This window comes from Ipomoea nil, unplaced genomic scaffold, assembly GCF_001879475.1.
Source record: "Ipomoea nil cultivar Tokyo-kokei standard unplaced genomic scaffold, Asagao_1.1 scaffold1196, whole genome shotgun sequence".
NCBI lineage: Eukaryota > Viridiplantae > Streptophyta > Magnoliopsida > Solanales > Convolvulaceae > Ipomoea > Ipomoea nil.
In genome coordinates this window covers 1-15,676 of record NW_017617624.1, presented here as the reverse complement: position 1 = coordinate 15,676, position 15,676 = coordinate 1, and the positions used below count along the sequence as shown (strand labels likewise).

General features: G+C 33.7%; 10 non-coding genes across 10 annotated transcripts; all 10 read left to right on the top strand.

Annotated features, from left to right (window-relative positions):
* Positions 1–2,209: 2,209 nt before the first annotated feature.
* On the top strand, positions 2,210–2,282 carry TRNAA-AGC. Its single transcript has one exon. It is a non-coding gene; the product is annotated as a tRNA-Ala (tRNA).
* An 887-nt stretch (positions 2,283–3,169) lies between these two features.
* TRNAA-AGC lies at positions 3,170–3,242 on the top strand. Its single transcript has one exon. It is a non-coding gene; the product is annotated as a tRNA-Ala (tRNA).
* A 951-nt stretch (positions 3,243–4,193) lies between these two features.
* TRNAA-AGC lies at positions 4,194–4,266 on the top strand. The gene has a single exon. It is a non-coding gene; the product is annotated as a tRNA-Ala (tRNA).
* Positions 4,267–5,282: 1,016 nt separating this feature from the next.
* On the top strand, positions 5,283–5,355 carry TRNAA-AGC. Its single transcript has one exon. It is a non-coding gene; the product is annotated as a tRNA-Ala (tRNA).
* A 1,116-nt stretch (positions 5,356–6,471) lies between these two features.
* On the top strand, positions 6,472–6,544 carry TRNAA-AGC. Its single transcript has one exon. It is a non-coding gene; the product is annotated as a tRNA-Ala (tRNA).
* Positions 6,545–8,060: 1,516 nt separating this feature from the next.
* On the top strand, positions 8,061–8,133 carry TRNAA-AGC. Its single transcript has one exon. It is a non-coding gene; the product is annotated as a tRNA-Ala (tRNA).
* A 475-nt stretch (positions 8,134–8,608) lies between these two features.
* TRNAA-AGC lies at positions 8,609–8,681 on the top strand. The gene has a single exon. It is a non-coding gene; the product is annotated as a tRNA-Ala (tRNA).
* Positions 8,682–9,797: 1,116 nt separating this feature from the next.
* On the top strand, positions 9,798–9,870 carry TRNAA-AGC. The gene has a single exon. It is a non-coding gene; the product is annotated as a tRNA-Ala (tRNA).
* A 3,199-nt stretch (positions 9,871–13,069) lies between these two features.
* On the top strand, positions 13,070–13,142 carry TRNAA-AGC. The gene has a single exon. It is a non-coding gene; the product is annotated as a tRNA-Ala (tRNA).
* A 2,326-nt stretch (positions 13,143–15,468) lies between these two features.
* Positions 15,469–15,541, top strand: TRNAA-AGC. Its single transcript has one exon. It is a non-coding gene; the product is annotated as a tRNA-Ala (tRNA).
* Positions 15,542–15,676: the final 135 nt, after the last annotated feature.

Here is a 15,676-nt window from a genome sequence, read left to right as displayed (position 1 = left end):
CGCGATGTACTTTAAAAATGTGCAATTAAACGCAATCCCATGAGAAGTGTCAATAGCCATAAATCTTAAAACAATCAACCCCGTTAGCCAGCCAAATAATGGCAACACCCCTATCAGCCCTAATTCTTAAAATCAAGCACTATAGAAGTTGAAGGTTTTTTTTTTTTTTTTTCTTTTATTCATCCTCCTCATCGTCATCATGGACTAGATATATGACCCTTTTATATATGTTAATAGTATATATATTTAGAGTTTTTATATGATTTGCATCCTACCACTCAGACTATGAATTTAAGCAAAATTTAAACTCATCGAATTACTACAGTAATTATAATACAATCAACAGTATCCTATTAACTTAGAATTAATATGGGTAGAAATGCATTTCTTGATCACATAGTATAAATCTAGATAACATATAAAACCTTCGTCATTTTACAACCAGTCTAATTCGAAAAATTCACAATGAAAATGGGGATGTAGCTCAGATGGTTGAGCGCTCGCTTAGCATGCGAGAGGTACGGGATCGATACTCCGCATCTCCATTTTGAATAGAACAACTAACGCAATAACAATAAATCATAGGCGCCGATGAACTTTAAAAATGTGCAATTAAACGCAATCCATGAGAAGTGTCAGCCAGCCCAAATAATGGCACCACCCCTATCAGCCCTAATTCTTAAAATCAAGCACTAGAAGTTGAAGGTTTTTTTTCTTTTTATTCATCCTCCTCATCGTTTTCAAGGACTAGATATATGACCCTTTTATATATGTTAATAGTATATATATTTAGAGTTTTTATATGATTTGCATCCTACCACTCAGACTATGAATTTAAAGCAAAATTTTAAACTCATCGAATAACTACTATAATTATAATACAATCAACAGTATCCTATTAACTTAGAATTAATATGGGTAGAAATGCATTTCTTGATCACATAGTATAAATCTAGATAACATATAAAACCTTCGTCATTTTACAACCAGTCTAATTCGAAAAATTCACAATGAAAATTGGGATGTAGCTCAGATGGTAGAGCGCTCGCTTAGCATGCGAGAGGTACGGTGATCGATACCCCGCATCTCCACTTTGAAAGTCTTGTAAGTGCAAGCTTAGAACACAACACCCAACCTAATCAAATGTGTAATGAAAACAATCAAGACCACGAACACCAGAAGTTGAAGGCTTTCTTGGGCTAGATATATAGACCCTATATATTAAGTTTTTATATGGTTTGAATCCTACCACTCAAACTATGAATTTAAAGCAAAACTTTAAACACATCAAATAACCACCTAATCAAATGTGTAATGAAAACAATCAAGACTACGAACACCAGAAGTTGAAGGCTTTCTTGGGCTAGATATATGACCCTATATATTAAGTTTTTTATATGATTTGCATCCTACGACTCAAACTATGAATTTGAAGCAAAACTTTAAACACATCAAATAACCACTATAATTATAATACAATCAACAGTATCCTATTAACTTAGAATTATTATGGCTAGAAATGCCTTTCTTGATCACATAGTATAAATCTAGATAACATATAAAACTTCGACATTTTATAACTAGTCAAATTCAAAAAATTAACAATGAAAATGGGGATGTAGCTCAGATGGTAGAGCGCTCGCTTCGCATGCGAGAGGTAAGGGAATCGATACCCCCGCATCTCCACTTTTAATAGAACGACTAACACAATAACAATAAATCATAAGCGCCGATGTACTTTAAAAATGTGCAATTAAACGCAATCCCATGAGAAGTGTCAATAGCCATAAATCTTAAAACATTCAACCCCGTTAGCCAGCCCAAATAATGGCACCACCCCTATCAGCCCTAATTCTTAAAATCAAGCACTAGAGAATTTGAAGGTTTTTTTTCTTTTTTATTTTTCTTTTTATTCATCCTCCTCATCGTCTTCATGGACTAGATATATGACCCTTTTATATATGTTAATAGTATATATATTTAGAGTTTTTATATGATTTGCATCCTACCACTCAGACTATGAATTTAAAGCAAAATTTTAAACTCATCGAATAACTACTATAATTATAATACAATCAACAGTATCCTATTAACTTAGAATTAATATGGGTAGAAATGCATTTCTTGATCACATAGTATAAATCTACATAACATATAAAACCTTCGTCATTTTACAACCAGTCTAATTCGAAAAATTCACAATGAAAATGGGGATGTAGCTCAGATGGTAGAGCGCTCGCTTAGCATGCGAGAGGTACGGGGATCAATACCCCGCATCTCCACTTTGAAACCCTTGTAAGTGCAAGCTTAGAACACAACACCCAACCTAGTTAAATATGTAATGAAAACAATCAAGACCACGAACACCAGAAGTTGAAGGCTTTCTTGGCTTGATATATGACCCTATATATTAAGTTTTTATATGATTTGCATCCTAACACTCAGACTATGAATTTAAAGCAAAATTTTAAACACATCAAATAACCACTATAATTATAATACAATCAACAGTATCCTATTAACTTAGAATTATTATGGGTAGAAATGCATTTCTTGATCACATGGTATAAATCTAGATAACATATAAAACTTCGACATTTTATAACTAGTCAAATTCGAAAAATTCACAATGAAAATGGGGATGTAGCTCAGATGGTAGAGCGCGCGCTTAGCATGCGAGAGGTACGGGATCAATACCCCGCATCTCCACTTTGAATAGAACAACTAACGCAATAACAACAAATCATAGGCGCCGATGAACTTTAAAAATGTGCAATTAAACGCAATCCCATGAGAAGTGTCAATAGCCCTAAATCAAATAATGGCACCACCCCTATCAAGTACTAGAAGTTGAAGGTTTTTTTACTTTTTATTCATCCTCCTCATCGTTTTCATGGACTAGATATATGACCCTTTTATATATGTTAATAGTATATATATTTAGAGTTTTTATATAATTTGCATCCTACCACTCAGACTATGAATTTAAAGCAAAATTTTGAACTCATCGAATAACTACTATAATTATAATACAATCAACAGTATCCTATTAACTTAGAATTAATATGGATAGAAATGCATTTCTTGATCACATAGTATAAATTTAGATAACATATAAAACCTTCGTCATTTTACAACCAGTCTAATTCGAAAAATTCACAATGAAAATGGGGATGTAGTTCAGATGGTAGAGCGCTCGCTTAGCATGCGAGAGGTACAAGGATCGATACCTCGCATCTCCACTTTGAAAGCCTTGTATGTGCAAGCTTAGAACACAACGCCCAACCTAATCAAATGCGTAATGAAAACAATCAAGACCACGAACAATAGAAGTTGAAGGCTTTCTTGGCCTAGATATATGACCCTATATATTAAGTTTTTATATGATTTGCATCCTACCACTCAGACTATGAATTTAAAGCAAAATTTTAAACACATCGAATAACCACTATAATTATAATACAATCAACAGTATCCAATTAACTTAGAATTATTATGGCTAGAAATGCCTTTCTTGATCACATAGTATAAATCTAGATAACATATAAAAATTCGACATTTTATAACTAGTCAAATTCGAAAAATTCACAATGAAAATGGGGATGTAGCTCAGATGGTAGAGCGCTCGCTTCGCATGCGAGAGGTAAGGGAATCGATACCCCGCATTTCCACTTTGAATAGAACAACTAACGCAATAACAATAAATCATAAGCGCCGATGTACTTTAAAAATGTGCAATTAAACGCAATCCCATGAGAAGTGTCAATAGCCATAAATCTTAAAACATTCAACCCCGTTAGCCAGCCCAAATAATGGCACCACCCCTATCAGCCCTAAATCTTAAAATCAAGCATTAGAGAAGTTGAAGGTTTTTTTCTTTTTTTTTTTTCTTTTTATTCATCCTCCTCATCGTCTTCATGGACTAGATATATGACCTTTTTATATATGTTAATAGTATATATACTTAGAGTTTTTATTTGATTTGCATTCTACCACTCAGACTATGAATTTAAAGCAAAATATTAAACTCATCGAATTACTACTGTAATTATAATACAATCAACAGTATCCTATTAACATAGAATTAATATGGGTAGAAATGCATTTCTTGATCACATAGTATAAATCTAGATAACATATAAAACCTTCGTCATTTTACAACTAGTCTAATTCGAAAAATTCACAATGAAAATGGGGATGTAGTTCAGATGGTAGAGCGCTCGCTTAGCATGCGAGAGGTACGGGGATCGATACCTCGCATCTCCATTTTGAATAGAACAACTAACGCAATAACAATAAATCATAGGCGCCGATGAACTTTAAAAATGTGCAATTAAACGCAATCCCATGAGAAGTGTCTAGCCAGCCCAAATAATGGCACCACCCCTATCAGCCCTAATTCTTAAAATCAAGCACTAGAAGTTGAAGGTTTTTTTTCTTTTTATTCGTCCTCCTCATCGTTTTCATAGACTTGATATATGACCCTTTTATATATGTTAATAGTATATATATTTAGAGTTTTTATATGATTTGCATCCTACCACTCAGACTATGAAATTAAAGCAAAATTTTAAACTCATCGAATAACTACTATAATTATAATACAATCAACAGTATCCTATTAACTTAGAATTAATATGTGTAGAAATGCAATTCTTGATCACATAGTATAAATCTAGATAACATATAAAACCTTCGTCATTTTACAACCAGTCTAATTCGAAAAATTCACAATGAAAATGGGGACGTAGCTCAGATGGTAGAGCGCTCGCTTAGCATGCGAGAGGTATGGGGATCGATACCCCCGCATCTCCACTTTGAATAGAACAACTAACGCAATAAAAATAAATCATAGGCGCCGATGAACTTTAAAAATGTGCAATTAAACGCAATCCCATGAGAAGTGTCTAGCCAGCCCAAATAATGGCACCACCCCTAATTCTTAAAATCAAGCACTAGAAGTTGAAGGTTTTTTTTCTTTTTATTCATCCTCCTCATCGTTTTCAAGGACTAGATATATGACCCTTTTATATATGTTAATAGTATATATATTTAGAGTTTTTTATATGATTTGCATCCTACCACTCAGACTATGAATTTAAAGCAAAATTTTAAACTCATCGAATAACTACTATAATTATAATACAATCAACAGTATCCTATTAACTTAGAATTAATATGTGTAGAAATGCATTTCTTGATCACATAGTATAAATCTAGATAACAAATAAAACCTTCGTCATTTTACAACCAGTCTAATTCGAAAAATTCACAATGAAAATTGGGATGTAGCTCAGATGGTAGAGCGCTCGCTTAGCATGCGAGAGGTACGGGGATCGATACCCCGCATCTCCACTTTGAAAGCCTTGTAAGTGCAAGCTTAGAACACAACACCCAACCTAATCAAATGTGTAATGAAAACAATCAAGACCACGAACACCAGAAGTTGAAGGCTTGCTTGGGCTAGATATATAGACCCTATATATTAAGTTTTTATACGGTTTGAATCCTACCACTCAAACTATGAATTTAAAGCAAAACTTTAAACACATCAAATAACCACCTAATCAAATGTGTAATGAAAACAATCAAGACTACGAACACCAGAAGTTGAAGGCTTTCTTGGGCTAGATATATGACCCTATATATTAAGTTTTTATATGATTTGCATCCTACCACTCAAACTATGAATTTGAAGCAAAACTTTAAACACATCAAATAACCACTATAATTATAATACAATCAACAGTATCCTATTAACTTAGAATTATTATGGCTAGAAATGCCTTTATTGATCACATAGTATAAATCTAGATAACATATAAAACTTCGACATTTTATAACTAGCCAAATTCGAAAAATTAACAATGAAAATGGGGATGTAGCTCAGATGGTAGAGCGCTCGCTTCGCATGCGAGAGGTAAGGGAATCGATACCCCGCATCTCCACTTTGAATAGAACAACTAACGCAATAACAATAAATCATAAGCGCCGATGTACTTTAAAAATGTGCAATTAAACGCAATCCCATGAGAAGTGTCAATAGCCATAAATCTTAAAACATTCAACCCCGTTAGCCAGCCCAAATAATGGCACCACCCCTATCAGCCCTAATTCTTAAAATCAAGCACTAGAGAATTTGAAGGTTTTTTTTCTTTTTTGTTTTTCTTTTTATTCATCCTCCTCATCGTCTTCATGGACTAGATATATGACCCTTTTATATATGTTAATAGTATATATATTTAGAGTTTTTATATGATTTGCATCCTACCACTCAGACTATGAATTTAAAGCAAAATTTTAAACTCATCGAATAACTACTATAATTATAATACAATCAACAGTACCCTATTAACTTAGAATTAATATGGGTAGAAATGCATTTCTTGTTCACATAGTATAAATCTAGATAACATATAAAACCTTCGTCATTTTACAACCAGTCTAATTCGAAAAATTCACAATGAAAATGGAGATGTAGCTCAGATGGTAGAGCGCTCGCTTAGCATGCGAGAGGTACGGGGATCAATACCCCGCATCTCCGCATTGAAAGCCTTGTAAGTGCAAGCTTAGAACACAACACCCAACCTAATCAAATGCGTAATGAAAACAATGCCTTGTAAGTGCAAGCTTAGAACACAACACCCAACCTAATCAAATGCGTAATGAAAACAATCAAGACCACGAACAATAGAAGTTGAAGGCTTTCTTGGCCTAGATATATGACCCTATATATTAAGTTTTTATATGATTTGCATCCTACCACTCAGACTATGAATTTAATGCAAAATTTTAAACACATCGAATAACCACTATAATTATAATACAATCAACTGTATCCTATTAACTTAGAATTATTGTGGGTAGAAATGCATTTCTTCATCACATAGTATAAATCTAGATAACATATAAAACTTCGACATTTTATAACTAGTCAAATTCGAAAAATTCACAATGAAAATGGGGATGTAGCTCAGATGGTTGAGCGCTCGCTTAGCATGCGAGTGGTACGGGAATTGATACCCCGCATCTCCACTTTGAATAGAACAACTAATGCAATAATAATAAATCATAGGCGCCGATGAACTTTAAAAATGTGCAATTAAACGCAATCCCATGAGAAGTGTCTAGCCAGCCCAAATAATGGCACCACCCCTATCAGCCCTAATTCTTAAAATCAAGCACTAGAAATTGAAGGTTTTTTTTTCTTTTTATTCATCCTCCTCATCGTCTTCATGGACTAGATATATGACATTTTTATATATGTTAATAGTATATATATTTAGAGCTTTTATATGATTTGCATCCTACCACTCAGACTATGAAATTAAAGCAAAATTTTAAACTCATCGAATAACTACTATAATTATAATACAATCAACAGTATCCTATTAACTTAGAATTAATATGTGTAGAAATGCAATTCTTGATCACATAGTATAAATCTAGATAACATATAAAACCTTCGTCATTTTACAACCAGTCTAATTCGAAAAATTCACAATGAAAATGGGGACGTAGCTCAGATGGTAGAGCGCTCGCTTAGCATGCGAGAGGTATGGGGATCGATACCCCGCATCTCTACTTTGAATAGAACAACTAACGCAATAAAAATAAATCATAGGCGCCGATGAACTTTAAAAATGTGCAATTAAACGCAATCCCATGAGAAGTGTCTAGCCAGCCCAAATAATGGCACCACCCCTATCAGCCCTAATTCTTAAAATCAAGCACTAGAAATTGAAGGTTTTTTTTTCTTTTTATTCATCCTCCTCATCGTCTTCATGGACTAGATATATGACATTTTTATATATGTTAATAGTATATATATTTAGAGCTTTTATATGATTTGCATCCTACCACTCAGACTATGAAATTAAAGCAAAATTTTAAACTCATCGAATAACTACTATAATTATAATACAATCAACAGTATCCTATTAACTTAGAATTAATATGTGTAGAAATGCAATTCTTGATCACATAGTATAAATCTAGATAACATATAAAACCTTCGTCATTTTACAACCAGTCTAATTCGAAAAATTCACAATGAAAATGGGGACGTAGCTCAGATGGTAGAGCGCTCGCTTAGCATGCGAGAGGTATGGGGATCGATACCCCGCATCTCCATTTTGAATAGAACAACTAACGCAATAAAAATAAATCATAGGCGCCGATGAACTTTAAAAATGTGCAATTAAACGCAATCCCATGAGAAGTGTCTAGCCAGCCCAAATAATGGCACCACCCCTATCAGCCCTAATTCTTAAAATCAAGCACTAGAAGTTGAAGGTTTTTTTTCTTTTTATTCATCCTCCTCATCGTTTTCAAGGACTAGATATATGACCCTTTTATATATGTTAATAGTATATATATTTAGAGTTTTTATATGATTTGCATCCTACCACTCAGACTATGAATTTAAAGCAAAATTTTAAACTCATCGAATAACTACTATAATTATAATACAATCAACAGTATCCTATTAACTTAGAATTAATATGTGTAGAAATGCATTTCTTGATCACATAGTATAAATCTAGATAACAAATAAAACCTTCGTCATTTTACAACCAGTCTAATTCGAAAAATTCACAATGAAAATTGGGATGTAGCTCAGATGGTAGAGCGCTCGCTTAGCATGCGAGAGGTACGGGGATCGATACCCCGCATCTCCACTTTGAAAGCCTTGTAAGTGCAAGCTTAGAACACAACACCCAACCTAATCAAATGTGTAATGAAAACAATCAAGACCACGAACACCAGAAGTTGAAGGCTTTCTTGGGCTAGATATATAGACCCTATATATTAAGTTTTTATACGGTTTGAATCCTACCACTCAAACTATGAATTTAAAGCAAAACTTTAAACACATCAAATAACCACCTAATCAAATGTGTAATGAAAACAATCAAGACTACGAACACCAGAAGTTGAAGGCTTTCTTGGGCTAGATATATGACCCTATATATTAAGTTTTTATATGATTTGCATCCTACCACTCAAACTATGAATTTGAAGCAAAACTTTAAACACATCAAATAACCACTATAATTATAATACAATCAACAGTATCCTATTAACTTAGAATTATTATGGCTAGAAATGCCTTTATTGATCACATAGTATAAATCTAGATAACATATAAAACTTCGACATTTTATAACTAGTCAAATTCGAAAAATTAACAATGAAAATGGGGATGTAGCTCAGATGGTAGAGCGCTCGCTTCGCATGCGAGACGTAAGGGAATCGATACCCCGCATCTCCACTTTGAATAGAACAACTAACGCAATAACAATAAATCATAAGCGCCGATGTACTTTAAAAATGTGCAATTAAACGCAATCCCATGAGAAGTGTCAATAGCCATAAATCTTAAAACATTCAACCCCGTTAGCCAGCCCAAATAATGGCACCACCCCTATCAGCCCTAATTCTTAAAATCAAGCACTAGAGAATTTGAAGGTTTTTTTTCTTTTTTGTTTTTCTTTTTATTCATCCTCCTCATCGTCTTCATGGACTAGATATATGACCCTTTTATATATGTTAATAGTATATATATTTAGAGTTTTTATATGATTTGCATCCTACCACTCAGACTATGAATTTAAAGCAAAATTTTAAACTCATCGAATAACTACTATAATTATAATACAATCAACAGTACCCTATTAACTTAGAATTAATATGGGTAGAAATGCATTTCTTGATCACATAGTATAAATCTAGATAACATATAAAACCTTCGTCATTTTACAACCAGTCTAATTCGAAAAATTCACAATGAAAATGGAGATGTAGCTCAGATGGTAGAGCGCTCGCTTAGCATGCGAGAGGTACGGGGATCAATACCCCGCATCTCCGCATTGAAAGCCTTGTAAGTGCAAGCTTAGAACACAACACCCAACCTAATCAAATGCGTAATGAAAACAATGCCTTGTAAGTGCAAGCTTAGAACACAACACCCAACCTAATCAAATGCGTAATGAAAACAATCAAGACCACGAACAATAGAAGTTGAAGGCTTTCTTGGCCTAGATATATGACCCTATATATTAAGTTTTTATATGATTTGCATCCTACCACTCAGACTATGAATTTAATGCAAAATTTTAAACACATCGAATAACCACTATAATTATAATACAATCAACTGTATCCTATTAACTTAGAATTATTATGGGTAGAAATGCATTTCTTGATCACATAGTATAAATCTAGATAACATATAAAACTTCGACATTTTATAACTAGTCAAATTCGAAAAATTCACAATGAAAATGGGGATGTAGCTCAGATGGTTGAGCGCTCGCTTCGCATGCGAGTGGTACGGGAATTGATACCCCGCATCTCCACTTTGAATAGAACAACTAATGCAATAATAATAAATCATAGGCGCCGATGAACTTTAAAAATGTGCAATTAAACGCAATCCCATGAGAAGTGTCTAGCCAGCCCAAATAATGGCACCACCCCTATCAGCCCTAATTCTTAAAATCAAGCACTAGAAATTGAAGGTTTTTTTTTCTTTTTATTCATCCTCCTCATCGTCTTCATGGACTAGATATATGAACTTTTTATATATGTTAATAGTATATATATTTAGAGCTTTTATATGATTTGCATCCTACCACTCAGACTATGAATTTAAAGCAAAATTTTAAACTCATCGAATAACTACTATAATTATAATACAATCAACAGTATCCTATTAACTTAGAATTAATATGTGTAGAAATGCATTTCTTGATCACATAGTATAAATCTAGATAACATATAAAACCTTCGTCATTTTACAACCAGTCTAATTCGAAAAATTCACAATGAAAATGGGGACATAGCTCAGATGGTAGAGCGCTCGCTTAGCATGCTAGAGGTAAGGGGATCGATACCCCGCATCTCCACTTTGAATAGAACAACTAACGCCAATAACAATAAATCATAGGCGCCGATGAACTTTAAAAATGTGCAATTAAACGCAATCCCATGAGAAGTGTCTAGCAGCCCAAATAATGGCACCACCCCTATCAGCCCTAATTCTTAAAATCAAGAACTAGAAGTTGAAGGTTTTTTTCTTTTTGTTCATCCTCCTCATCGTCTTCATGGACTAGATATATGACCCTTTTATATATGTTAATAGTATATATATTTAGAGTTTTTATATGATTTGCATCCTACCACTCAGACTATGAATTTAAAGCAAAATTTTAAACTCATCGAATAACTACTATAATTATAATACAATCAACAGTATCCTATTAACTTAGAATTAATATGTGTAGAAATGCATTTCTTGATCACATAGTATAAATCTAGATAACATATAAAACCTTCGTCATTTTACAACCAGTCTAATTCGAAAAATTCACAATGAAAATGGGGACATAGCTCAGATGGTAGAGCGCTCGCTTAGCATGCTAGAGGTAAGGGGATCGATACCCCGCATCTCCACTTTGAATAGAACAACTAACGCAATAACAATAAATCATAGGCGCCGATGAACTTTAAAAATGTGCAATTAAACGCAATCCCATGAGAAGTGTCTAGCAGCCCAAATAATGGCACCACCCCTATTAGCACTAATTCTTAAAATCAAGAACTAGAAGTGAAGGTTTTTTTTCTTTTTGTTCATCCTCCTCATCGTCTTCATGGACTAGATATATGACCCTTTTATATATGTTAATAGTATATATATTTAGAGTTTTTATATGATTTGCATCCTACCACTCAGACTATGATTTAAAGCAAAATTTTAAACTCATCGAATAACTACTATAATTATAATACAATCAACAGTATCCTATTAACTTAGAATTAATATGTGTAGAAATGCATTTCTTGATCACATAGTATAAATCTAGATAACATATAAAACCTTCGTCATTTTACAACCAGTCTAATTCGAAAAAATTCACAATGAAAATTAGGATGTAGCTCAGATGGTAGAGCGCTCACTTAGCATGCGAGAGGTACGGGGATCGATACCCCGCATCTCCCCTTTGAAAGCCTGCTAAGTGCAAGCTTAGAACACAACACCCAACCTAATCAAATGTGTAATGAAAACAATCAAGACCACGAACACCAGAAGTTGAAGGCTTTCTTGGGCTAGATATATAGACCCTATATATTAAGTTTTTATATGATTTGAATCCTACCACTCAAACTATGAATTTAGAGCAAAACTTTAAACACATCAAATAACCACCTAATCAAATGTGTAATGAAAACAATCAAGACCACGAACACCAGAAGTTGAAGGCGTTTTTATATGATTTGCATCCTACCACTCAAACTATGAATTTAAAGCAAAACTTTAAACACATCAATTAACCACTATAATTATAATACCATCAACAGTATCCTATTAATTTAGAATTATTATGGCTAGAAATGCCTTTCTTGATCACATAGTATAAATCTAGATAACATATAAAACTTCGACATTTTATAACTAGTCAAATTCGAAAAATTCACAATGAAAATGGGGATGTAGCTCAGATGGTAGAGCGCTCGCTTCGCATGCGAGAGGTAAGGGAATCGATACCCCGCATCACCACTTTGAATAGAACAACTAACGCAATAACTATAAATCATAAGCGCCGATGTACTTTAAAAATGTGCAATTAAACGCAATCCCATGAGAAGTGTCAATAGCCATAAATCTTAAAACATTCAACCCCGTTAGCCAGCCCAAATAATGGCACCACCCCTATCAGCCCTAATTCTTAAAATCAAGCACTAGAGAATTTGAAGGTTTTTTTTCTTTTTATTCATCCTCCTCATCGTCTTCATGGACTAGAAATATGACCCTTTTATATGTTAATAGTATATATATTTAGAGTTTTTATATGATTTGCATCCTACCACTCAGACTATGAATTTAAAGCAAAATTTTAAACTCATCGAATAACTACTATAATTATAATACAATCAACAGTATCCTATTAACTTAGAATTAATATGGGTAGAAATGCATTTCTGATCACATAGTATAAATCTACATAACATATAAAACCTTCGTCATTTTACAACCAGTCTAATTCGAAAAATTCACAATGAAAATGGGGATGTAGATCAGATGGTAGAGCGCTCGCTTAGCATGCGAGAGGTACGGGGATCAATACCCCGCATCTCCACTTTGAAAGCCTTGTAAGTGCAAGCTTAGAACACAACACCCAACCTAATCAAAGTGTAATGAAAACAATCAAGACCACGAACACCAGAAGTTGAAGGCTTTCTTGGGCTAGATATATGACCCTATATATTAAGTTTTTATATGATTTGCATCCTACCACTCAGACTATGAATTTAAAGCAAAATTTTAAACACATCAAATAACCACTATAATTATAATACAATCAACAGTATCCTATTAACATAGAATTATTATGGATAGAAATGCATTTTTTGATCACATAGTATAAATCTAGATAACATATAAAACTTCGACATTTTATAACTAGTCAAATTCGAAAAATTCACAATGAAAATGGGATGTAGCTCAGATGCTAAAGCGCTCGCTTAGCATGCGAGAGGTACGGGATCGATACCCCGCATCTCCACTTTGAAAGCGTTGTAAATGCAAGCTTAGAACACAACACCCAACCTAATCAAATGTGTAATGAAAACAATCAAGACCACGAACACCAGAAGTTGAAGGCTTTCTTGGGCTAGATATATGACCCTATATATGTTTTTATATGATTTGCATCCTACCACTCGGACTATTAATTTAAAGCAAAATTTTAAACACATCAAATAACCACTATAATTATAATACAATCAACAGTATCCTATTAACATAGAATTATTATTGGTCCGTTTGTTCACGGAATAGACTGGGAATGGCATAGCATTCCCAGTAACAGACCTATTCTTCTGTTTGGTAACAATGTGTATTACTAGGAATAATGTTCCCAGTAATAGCCTTTACCTCAGATGAGGTAATAGCTATTACCCGGGCCCCCCTGGTATTAACTTATTCCTGAGTCCTAATAGAATATTTTTTTTTTCAATTTTAACCTTATCTTTCTCGCCGTTCTCTCCCTACATATCATTCTACCCTTCCCCGATTCCTTCATCATCAAATCAAAGTCAAACAATTTTTCCAGCCACATCAAATTAGAGCATCATCAACATCAAAATCAAGCAAATCTTTCTGCCACATCAAAGGTAAATTTTCAGAATTTCATTTTTTACCAATTAAATATTTAATTATATATATAATATATATATATATATATATATATACTGCGCTGAGCCGCCGCCGCAGTAATATATATATATACACTGCCGCGGCCTCATGTGGGCTACATACGGTCGCAAGCGCAGGAAAACGGCGATCACCATCGGACGTCTCCTCTACCCTACGATCACTCGACGTTGGCCAGAAAATTTCCAAGGTGGTGCTGTGCAGACTTGAGTTTTTCCAGCGTGCAGAGTCAACGGACAAAGAGGTGGTCCGTGGGATCTGACGATGAGGAGGCCATTAGTCGCACGATAGAATTTTAAATAAGGATCAAAGCATTGGCTGAGAATATCGAACTGAGTTATATCATAAATGTAATGCGATCAGTTCTAATTATCACAACCATGGAATCTGGGAGTGCCATCCGCTATTTTATCCACAAAAATCTCCAAGGCAGCTTTTATCATTGGTTCAAAAATATCCTCAGAACAATGAATTTGCTATACAAATGGAAAATGAACATTACTAATTACTAATATCATTATTTACAGATAATAATAATAATAATAATAATAATAATAATAATAATAATAATAATAATAATAATAATAATAATTATACAAGGCATTTATGTCTTTTACTTATATATTCCATTCTATTCCATAACTAACCAAACGTTGGAATACAATTCCTAAAGTCTATTCCATCACGAACCAAACAACAGAATACAATTTCTATCTATTCCTTACCTATTCCATTCCCTATGGAGTAGAATTCCTATTCCCTCCAAATTGATTCCGTGAACCAAACTACCCATATGGTAAAAATGCATTTCTTGATCACATAGTATAAATCTAGATAACATATAAAACTTCGACATTTTATAACTAGTCAAATTCGAAAAATTCATAATGAAAATGGGGATGTAGCTCAGATGGTAGAACGCTCACTTTGCATGCGAGAGGTACGGGATCGATACCCCGCATCTCTGCACTTTGAATAGAGCAACTAACAATAAAAATAAATAAATCAAGCACCACCCCTATTAGCCCTAATTCTTAAAATCAAGCACTAGAGAAGTTGAAGGTTTTTTTTTATTTTTTTTCTTTTTATTCATCCTCCTCATCGTCTTCATGGACTAGATAGTATCCTATTAACTTAGAATTAATATGGGTAGAAATACATTTCTTGATCACATAGTATAAATCTAGATAACATATAAAACCTTCGTCATTTTACAACCAGTCTAATTCGAAAAATCCTTAATGAAAAATGGGGATGTAGCTCAGATGGTAGAGTGCTCGCTTAGCATGCGAGAGGTACGAGGATCGATACCCCGCATCTCCACTTTGAAAGTCTTGTAAGTGCAAGCTTAGAACACAACACCCAACCTAATCAAATTGTTGTAATGAAAACAATCAAGACCACGAACACCAGAAGTTGAAGGCTTTCTTGGGCTAGATATATGACCCTATATATTAA